Source organism: Podarcis erhardii (assembly GCF_964252035.2).
Source record: "Podarcis erhardii genome assembly, chromosome: 15".
Taxonomy (NCBI): domain Eukaryota; kingdom Metazoa; phylum Chordata; class Lepidosauria; order Squamata; family Lacertidae; genus Podarcis; species Podarcis erhardii.
Window position 1 is genome coordinate 6,099,959 of NC_138505.1, and position 8,988 is coordinate 6,108,946.

At 40.9% G+C, this 8,988-nt stretch overlaps 2 long non-coding RNA genes across 2 annotated transcripts; one reads left to right on the forward strand and one right to left on the reverse strand.

Moving 5' to 3' along the window:
* Positions 1-3,793: 3,793 nt before the first annotated feature.
* On the reverse strand, positions 3,794-5,089 carry LOC309330620. The gene is made up of 2 exons (XR_014151520.1): positions 4,970-5,089; positions 3,794-4,319 (listed from the first exon to the last, which is right to left on the reverse strand). It is a non-coding gene; the product is annotated as an uncharacterized lncRNA (long non-coding RNA).
* Positions 5,090-6,762: 1,673 nt separating this feature from the next.
* LOC309330194 lies at positions 6,763-8,044 on the forward strand. The gene is made up of 2 exons (XR_014151363.1): positions 6,763-6,805; positions 7,462-8,044. It is a non-coding gene; the product is annotated as an uncharacterized lncRNA (long non-coding RNA).
* Positions 8,045-8,988: the final 944 nt, after the last annotated feature.

The following is an 8,988-nucleotide window of genomic DNA, read 5'->3' on the forward strand; positions in this document are numbered from 1 at the left end:
TGAAAGATTACTTTGAAATAAACCTTAGAACAGATCTGGAAAGAAGAATAATATGGGACGCAAGTAAGGCTGTCATGCGTGGTTTTCTAATTCAACAAAATTCGATAAAAAGGAAACAACAAAATGAGAAGAAAGAAAAAATCTGGAATCAGATGAAAGAAGGAGAAAAGAAACTGAGGTCAAAACCAAAATCCCAGGAGATTTTAAGAGAAATAAAATACTACCAGACCCAATACATGGAACTGATGAACCAAGAAATAGAATGGAAAATAAAACAAATGAGGCAAAAAACTTTTGAATCAGCAGACAAATGTGGGAAATTGCTGTCATGGCAATTGAAAAAGAGGCAAAAGTTGAATACTGTGATGTCCCTTGAAGTAGAGGGGAAATTTGTAAACAAACCAAATGAAATCAGTAATTGTTTCCAAAGTTTCTTCAAGAAATTATACGCACAAGGGCCGAAAGATGAACAAGAGATAGAAGAATTTATTAAAAAATATGGACTATCAAAGATCTCGGAAAAAAATAAAAGGACTTTAAATGAAAAAATTACGAACCAGGAAATTGAGGGTGCCATCCAGAATATGCAATTGGGAAAATCACCAGGGCCAGATGGACTGACGGCGAGATACTACAAAGCAATGAAGGAATGGTTAATACAACCATTGAAAGAAGTGTGTAATCAAATCTTGGAGGGGAAAAAGGCTCCCGAATCGTGGAAAGAAGCATTCATCTCACTTATACCGAAGACAGAAACTGAGAAACATCAAGTTAAGAACTACCGCCCTATATCACTTTTAAATGTGGATTATAAAATTTTTGCAGACATTTTAGCAAAAAGATTTAAAAAAGTGTTGGTAGAGGAGATTCAGAAAGACCAAACAGGCTTTCTCCCAGGGAGACATATGTCAGAGAATGTAAGGAATATTATAGACATTTTGGAACTATTGGAGACTGATTTAAATAGAAAAGCAGTATTGATTTTTGTGGACGCGGAGAAAGCCTTTGACAATATTTCTTGGAGTTTTATGAGGAAGAATCTCCATGGGATGGGGGTAGGCCAAAGCTTTGAAAACGGTATAGGTGCAATATATTCAGAGCAAAAAGCTAAATTAATTGTGAATGGTGTAGTTATGGATGAAATCCCAATAGAAAAAGGGACACGACAGGGTTGCCCAATATCCCCTCTATTATTTATATCGGTCCTGGAGGTGTTGTTGAATATGATTAGAAGGGATCAGCTGGTTGAAGGAATACACCTCGGAGCTAAACAATATAAGTTAAGAGCATTTGCAGATGACCTAGTTCTGACATTACAACAGCCAGAAGTCAGTACAAAAAGAGTTTTAGAATTAATTGAAATATTTGGTCAAGTGGCTGGTTTTAAACTAAATAAGCAAAAGACAAAGGTACTGGAAAAAAATCTAACGATGGGGGAAAAAGATAGCTTTCAAAGGGAAACTGGTTTGGAGATAACAAAAAAGGTGAAATATCTGGGGGTGAATTTAACATCCAAAAATATGAACCTGTTTAAAGACAATTATGAGAAATGTTGGTTAGAAGTGAAGAAAGATCTTGACACATGGTCTAGATTGAGATTATCCTTGTCAGGCCGAATTGCTGTTATTAAGATGAATGTATTGCCGAGATTGTTGTTTCTGTTCCAGACATTGCAAATTATAGATAAGATGGATTGTTTCAAGAAGTGGCAGAAAGATATATCTAAATTTGTCTGGCAGGGCAAAAAACCCAGAATAAAATTCAAGATTTTAACTGATGCAAAAGAAAGGGGGGGTTTTGCGCTGCCGGACTTAAGACTTTATTATGAAGCAGCAGCTTTTTGCTGGTTGAAGCAATGGCTACTTCTTGAAGACACAGATATTTTAGACTTGGAAGGGTATGATAACAATTTTGGCTGGCATGCATATCTATGGTATGACAAGGCAAAGATATACAAAGGTTTTAAAAATCATATTGTCAGGAAAGCTTTATATAATGTTTGGAATCGATATAAGGATTTGTTGGAAAATAAAACACCCAGATGGTTGTCACCAATGGAAGCTAGAGCGGTAAAAAAACTTAACATGGACTCTAATTGGCCAAAATATAGTGAAATTATAGAATATGATGGCGAAAAAGTTAAATTACAGAGCTTTGAGAAATTAAAATCCAAAGTTCGAGACTGGTTACATTACTATCAGATAAATGAAACTTTTAAGCAGGACAAGAAACTAGGATTTCAGAAAGAGAGGTCAAAATTGGAAACAGAACTGTTAGAGACCAATACTAAGAATTTGTCTAAAATGTATAACTTGTTGCTGAAATGGAATACACAGGATGAAACAGTTAAATCAGCAATGATTAAATGGGCACAAGACTTAGGTCATGATATTATGTTTGCTGACTGGGAACAGTTATGGACCACAGGACTTAAATTTACGGCATGTAGTGCCTTGAAAGAAAACATAATGAAAATGATCTATAGATGGTACATGACTCCAGTCAAGCTTGCAAAGATATATCATTTGCCCAGTAACAAATGCTGGAAATGTAATGAATGTGAAGGAACTTTTTATCATCTTTGGTGGACCTGCCCAAGGGTTAAAGCCTACTGGGAAATGATCTATAATGAAATTAAGAAAGTCCTTAAGTGGACATTTGTAAAAAAACCGGAGGCTTTTCTCTTGGGCATGGTCGGCCAATTGGTACCAAAAAAAGATAAGATCTTTTTCATGTATGCAACTACAGCAGCAAGAATACTCCTAGCAAAGTATTGGAAGATGCAAGAACTACCTACTCTGGAAGAATGGCAGACGAAGGTGACTGAATTTATGGGACTGGCAGAGATGACCGGCAGAATCCGTGATCAGAGGAAGGAGACGGTGGAAGAGGACTGGAAAAAATTTAAATCATATCTTAAGAACTGTTGCAAAATTTCGGACTGATAAAATGTCAAGGGTTAAGAAATAGAGAATTATAGTTGGAAATATTTAAGTTAGGAAAATCATGAAGGGAATCAAATTTTGAAAAGGAATGAAGGATTGCTAAAAATTTTGGACACAGGGGTGCAGTGAAGGGGAGGCATGGGGAAGTCATGTATTGTTTGTTTGTTTGTTTAATTTTGTGTTTTTTGTTTTATGAAAATTAATAAAAATTATTTCAAAAAAAAAATCAATGTGGTTTGCAGGAGGAAGATCAGGGATGCCAACTTGAATAAAATATTGTGGAGGCATAGATATGCCCCACCCGACATGAATGCACACATACCATTTGAATGGCAATGCCCCTCAACTTGGGGGAGCCCAGCCCCCTAAAATATTTTCTTGTGGGGGCTTCATAGGAGTTGGCTCCTAAGAGACAGTGCCACCTGCAGATAGCACCTATCAGGAAATCCCTACCACACACTGATTTAATCAGGTTTTGCACGTGGCAGCACCTATTTTTAGAATTCTCTGCTGTTACATACCAGACAGGTGCCTTTGATGGGCATCTGTCCCAGAACTCAGACAAAGGACCTTGCTCTTCCTTGTGTTCACTACACCCATTAATTCAAGGAGAGATAATAGCTGGTGAACCTGGGATGTTATGTGTGTCATGCATGTGCCCTTCCAGTGAGATATGGCCCCCTATCCAATATTGCATGTGAGATGGAGATGTGCTCCCCAAGAACTCAGCTTCTGATCCTTTCTAGGCGAACAGCCCTTTAGCTGGAGATGCGTGCAATGCAGATGACTTACGCAGGATCTATGACACATTCCCCATCTCAAGGCAAAGGAACACAAGAACACTCTACTGTGCTTTAGAATCTTTATTAACAGACATATGAACATATTATCCTCCCCCCATAGAGGAGTTATTCAAAGAGATGAAAAGAGAATGACCCCCAGGACCAACATGATGATAAAGAGAAGACAACTGGCATGCCTCCTTGAAGGAAAACAAAGCAAAGTAAGAAGGAGATGAGAAGAATCCAGGGTTGTAGAAGGAGGCAGGAATAAACTTAAGGCAAAGAAATAGATGAATCCAAGGAGTCCGCCAGCATGGAGGAGGCAGCAGCTCTCAACCCTTCACTGAACTTCTTCAGCAGCAGCCTTGCTTAGGATAGCAGCAACAGGAACCACAGCCGCAAGATCCACAGCCACAGGAACCACAGCCGCAAGAGTTGCAGCAGCAGGGGGAAGAGCAGCAGCAGCAAGGAGTGCAGCAACAGCAAGGAGTGCAGCAGCAGCAGCAGGGGCAGCAGCAGCACTTGCAGCAGGAGGGAGAGCAGCAACAATTGGAGCAGCAGGACATCTTAGCGGTGGAGAGGGAAGGCGGAGCTGAAAGAAAGCAAGGGATTTCCCATTAAGTAAACACAACACAATATTAAGGACGCCATAGATATACAAACATTACAGCTTAAGACCAATATGAAATGTATGTTTAAAGATTGCTACATGTTGCATCAAGGAAAGGAATGCATAAACTGGCCTCAGTTCTGAGTCTCCCTTGGGAACTCACTGGAAGTCAGGCTAACATATCTTGAGAGAATTCTGTCTGAGCCCCAAATGTCCTATTAGGAAACGGGTGACATGCTTGGCAGAAAAAAAAGTATCTTAGATCCTGTGCAACACAATATTAGGCAAACATTTTAGTCCTACAATGCTGAAAGAATTCAGGCCTAAAGGCAAGATCCCAACTTCTCTTTGAATGAATAAAGACATGTGTTGTAACAAATGGCATTTGCAAGAGACCTGGGTGAGATTTTCAATCCCTTGCACCCAAGAGATAAGAAGGTTTTGAATTAGAATTAGCATCTAATTAGTACTCTTTTCTCCATGCACAACTCCCATGAGGCAGGAGAACAAGATTGGTCACCAAGAATACAGTGAACCAGTTTCATTGCAAAACCGGAGTTGTTAGACAACATCCTCAAGAGCTGAAGCTCTCCTGAAATCTAGGGAACCAAAAGAATGAAGAAAGAACATACCTTTTTCAGTGATAAAATTTGTGTGGATGTTGGATCCAGTGAGTGAGTGAAGAACTCCTAGCTGGTAGGCCTTTATATACCCCTCTGTGAGTCCTTCCGCAAGCAGTTATGCACCACCCAATGATGACGAGGTCTTCATTAAAAGTCCTCTACTACACAATCATCTGGTGCATGATTCTTGACTCTGTCCACAACCGTCCATTTTAAAGGCAGGCTATTAAAGCTATTTAGCAGTTGCAACACTGTAATTCCCTCTTCTGTCCAACGGGGGCACTTATGCAATTGCTTTAAATCAATTATGTTGAGATGAACAGGAACCATATGTCTTTCTCTCTGAGATCTGGTGCCTAAGGGTATTAGCTTTTAGATTGTTGACCCATGGACATTCTTTCTGTGTACAGCATGCAACATGTACTCAAGGCAGGCCCATTAAAGTTCATAGACATGGCTGACTAAGGTTTGTTCAATGCTTCTACTCTAAGCAGAACTTCTGGATACAAGCCAATTATTTTTGCACGGCTCAGATGTCTGGTGCAAATTAGGCTGTGATATTCTTTCTGTGTGACAGAATCCTGGAAGACAGTCATCGGAGGCAGCCCAAATGTTTCGCAGTAGTCTAGCACTTAATTTTTGCTGTAGTAAACATTTGTGAAAGCCACATATTAAATAAAAAAAAATATGGGACTGCAATTGTTCACCCTCCTGGTCAGCTAGCCAAACAGCCACAATATGGTGGCAAATGCTATTCATGTTTGCTCATTGCTGATAAATATGTGTTATGATCATCAAATAACAAGTCCCATGGATCATGGTCTGCATTAAGCCTTGATGCTGTGCCACACTGTCATCTGGGGCATGACATCTGGGTGTATTCACAACCCCCCTTTTTAAAGTATATGATTAAAACTGCATTCTGGAAACACTGTAATTCTCAGCCCTGATTAAAGGGGCAGTTATGGGACTGTTTTTAAAAACAATTATGCTGAGATGAATGGGTGCCGTGGGAGTTTCTCATTGTGATCCAACACCTTCTTTTACCAGGAAATACCATCGGATCTTCTGACTCTACGTCCCGCCCCAAGCTCAAAGGCTCTGACGTTTGGATCCATGGGACGTTATTTGATCCTCATAACACATATTTATCAGCAATGAGCAAACATGAATAGCACTTGCCACCATATTGTGGCTGTTTGGCTAGCTGACCAGGAGGGTGAACAATTGCAGTCCCATATTTTTTTTTATTTAATATGTGGCTTTCACAAATGTTTACTATAGCAAAAATTAAGTGCTAGACTACTGTAAAACATTTGGGCTGCCTCCAATGACTGTCTTCCAGGCTTCTGTCACACAGAAAGAATATCACAGCCTAATTTGCACCAGACATCTGAGCCGTGCAAAAATAATTGGCTTGTATCCAAAAGTTCTACTTAGAGTAGTAGCGCTGAAATGAATAAACCAAAGTCAGCCATGTCTATGAACTTTAATGGGCCTGCCCTGAGTACATGTTGCATGCTGTACACAGAAAGAATGTCCTAAAGGTTGTGTCCATGGGTCAACAATCTAAAAGCTAATACCCTTAGGCATCAGATCTCAGAGAGAAACACATAGCCAAATAGCTTTAATAGCCTGCCTTTAAAAATGAAGGATGTGGACAGAGTCAAGAATCATGCACCAGATGATTGTGTGGTAGAGGACTTTTAATGAAGACCTCGTCATCATTGGGTGGTGCATAATTACTTGTGGAAGGATTCACAGAGGTGTATATAAAGACCCACCATTCAAGCGTTCTTCACTCACTGGATCCAACATCCACACCAAATCTTCTTGCTGAAAAAGGTATGTTCTGTCTTCATTCTTTCGGTTCCCTAGATTTCAGGAGAGCTTCAGCTCTTGAGGATGTAGTGTAACAGCTCCGGTTTTGCAATGAAACTGCCTCACTATATTTCCTATTCTTGGTGACCAATCTTGTTCTCCTGCCTCATGGGAGTTGTGCATGGAGAAAAGCGTAATTTCTTAGATGCTAATTCTAATTCAAAACTTTCTTATCTCTTGAGTGCAAGGGATTGAAGATCTCACCCAGGTCTCTTGCAAATGCCATTTGTTACAACACATGTCTTTATTGATTCAAAGAGAAGTTGGGATCTTGCCTTTAGGCCTGAATTCTTTCAGCAATGTAGGACTAAAACGTTTGCCTAGTATTGTGTTGCACAAGATCTTAGATAGTCTTTTTTCTGCCAAGCATGTCATGTGTTGCATAATAGGATGTTGGCGGCTCAAAGAGAATTCTCTCAAGATATGTTAGCCTGACTTCCAGTGAGTTCCCAAGGGAGACTCAGAAGAGGCCAGTTTATGCATTCCTTTCCTTGATGCAATGTGTAGCATTCTTTAATCATACATTTCATGTTGGTCTTAAGCTGTAATGTTTGTATATCTATGGCGTCCTTAATATTGTGTTGTGCTTGCTTAATGAGAAATCCCTTGAATTCTTTCAGCTCCGCCTTCCCTCTCCACCGCTAAGATGTCCTGCTGCTCCAATTGTTGCTGCTCTCCCTCCTGCTGCAAGTGCTGCTGCTGCCCCTGCTGCTGCTGCTGCCCCTGCTGTTGCTGCTCTCCTTCCTGCTGCTGCTCTTCCCCCTGCTGCTGCAACTCTTGCGGCTGTGGTTCCTGTGGCTGTGGATCTTGCGGCTGTGGATCCTGTGGCTGTGGATCTTGCGGCTGTGGTTCCTGTGGCTGTGGATCTTGCGGCTGTGGTTCCTGTTGCTGCTATCCTAAGCAAGGCTGCTGCTGCTGAAGTTCAGTGAAGGGTTGAGAGCTGCTGCCTCCTCCATGCTGTTGGACTCCTTGGATTCATCTGTTCCTTTGTCTTAAGTTTATTCCTGCCTCCTTCTACAACCCTGGATTCTTCTCATCTCCTTCTTACTTTGCTTTGTTTTCCTTCAAGGAGGCATGCCAGTTGTCTTCTCCTTATCACCTTAGTTGTCCAGGGAGTCACTCTCCTTTCACCTCCTTGAATAACTCCTCTGTGAAAAGAAAACCTTTCCCTGTGGCAATTAATAAAAATTCTAAAGCATGGTACAGAGCCTTGTTGTGTTCCTTTGCCTTGAGATGCAGAATGCGGAATAGATCCCTGCAGAGAATACCAACAATTAAGAAAAGTTGGAGGCATCTAAAGAATCCAGTATGGATGTCTAAGTGTAAACAGATGAGCTGAGATTCCCGAAGGGCATGCATGCTAAATGGAAGAAAATGGAAGGAATCATAATGGAAGGGTATACACAAGTAGGGAACAGTTGCAAGCTAAAGTTCAGGTAGGCTGAAGTTCAGAATGCGCACAGTCTTATTAGAGAGGTTAAGAATTATAAAAGAGGCTTCTTTGGCTGTGTTTGAAGAAGAGGAAGGACAAGCAAGTAATAGTTTCTGTGCATGGATAAGATGAAGAAAAGCTATTGGGTGGCAGAGGCAAAGCAGGACTGCTCAACACCTATGTTGCTCTCCTCCCCACCTAAAATTAAAGCTGTTCGCAACCTGAAAACACGATAAATGGAGCAAAGAGGGAGCTGCTGCCTCAGGTAGGAAAAGTGGTGGCAAGGGAACACTACTTTAAATGGATTAAAAATGGCAAGGCTGATGAGCTGTGCCCAAGGTACTGAAGGAGCCTGCAGATATAACCACAAAGCCTTTGTCCATAATTTTTGAGAATTCTTGGAGAAAACATGAGGTCCCTGCAGCCTGGAGAAGGGCAGATGCTGTTCCCATCTTCAAAAGGGGGGTGGGAGAGGAGGGAAGAAGACCCAGAAAACTACTGACTGGTCAGCTTGAGAGCAATACCAGGAAAAGTCCTAGAAAAGTCCTATTTAACATATAATTAAATAGTCACACTGTGAACACTTAGGAAAGCATTCTATGATTAACCGAGTCCTCCTCACAGAGGGCACATGTTGCGGTGAGGACTGACCTCACTGTTTATGTGGGTGGGAGTGATTGGATAGCCACAACTACCCGGTTGGTGGTCCCTTGTT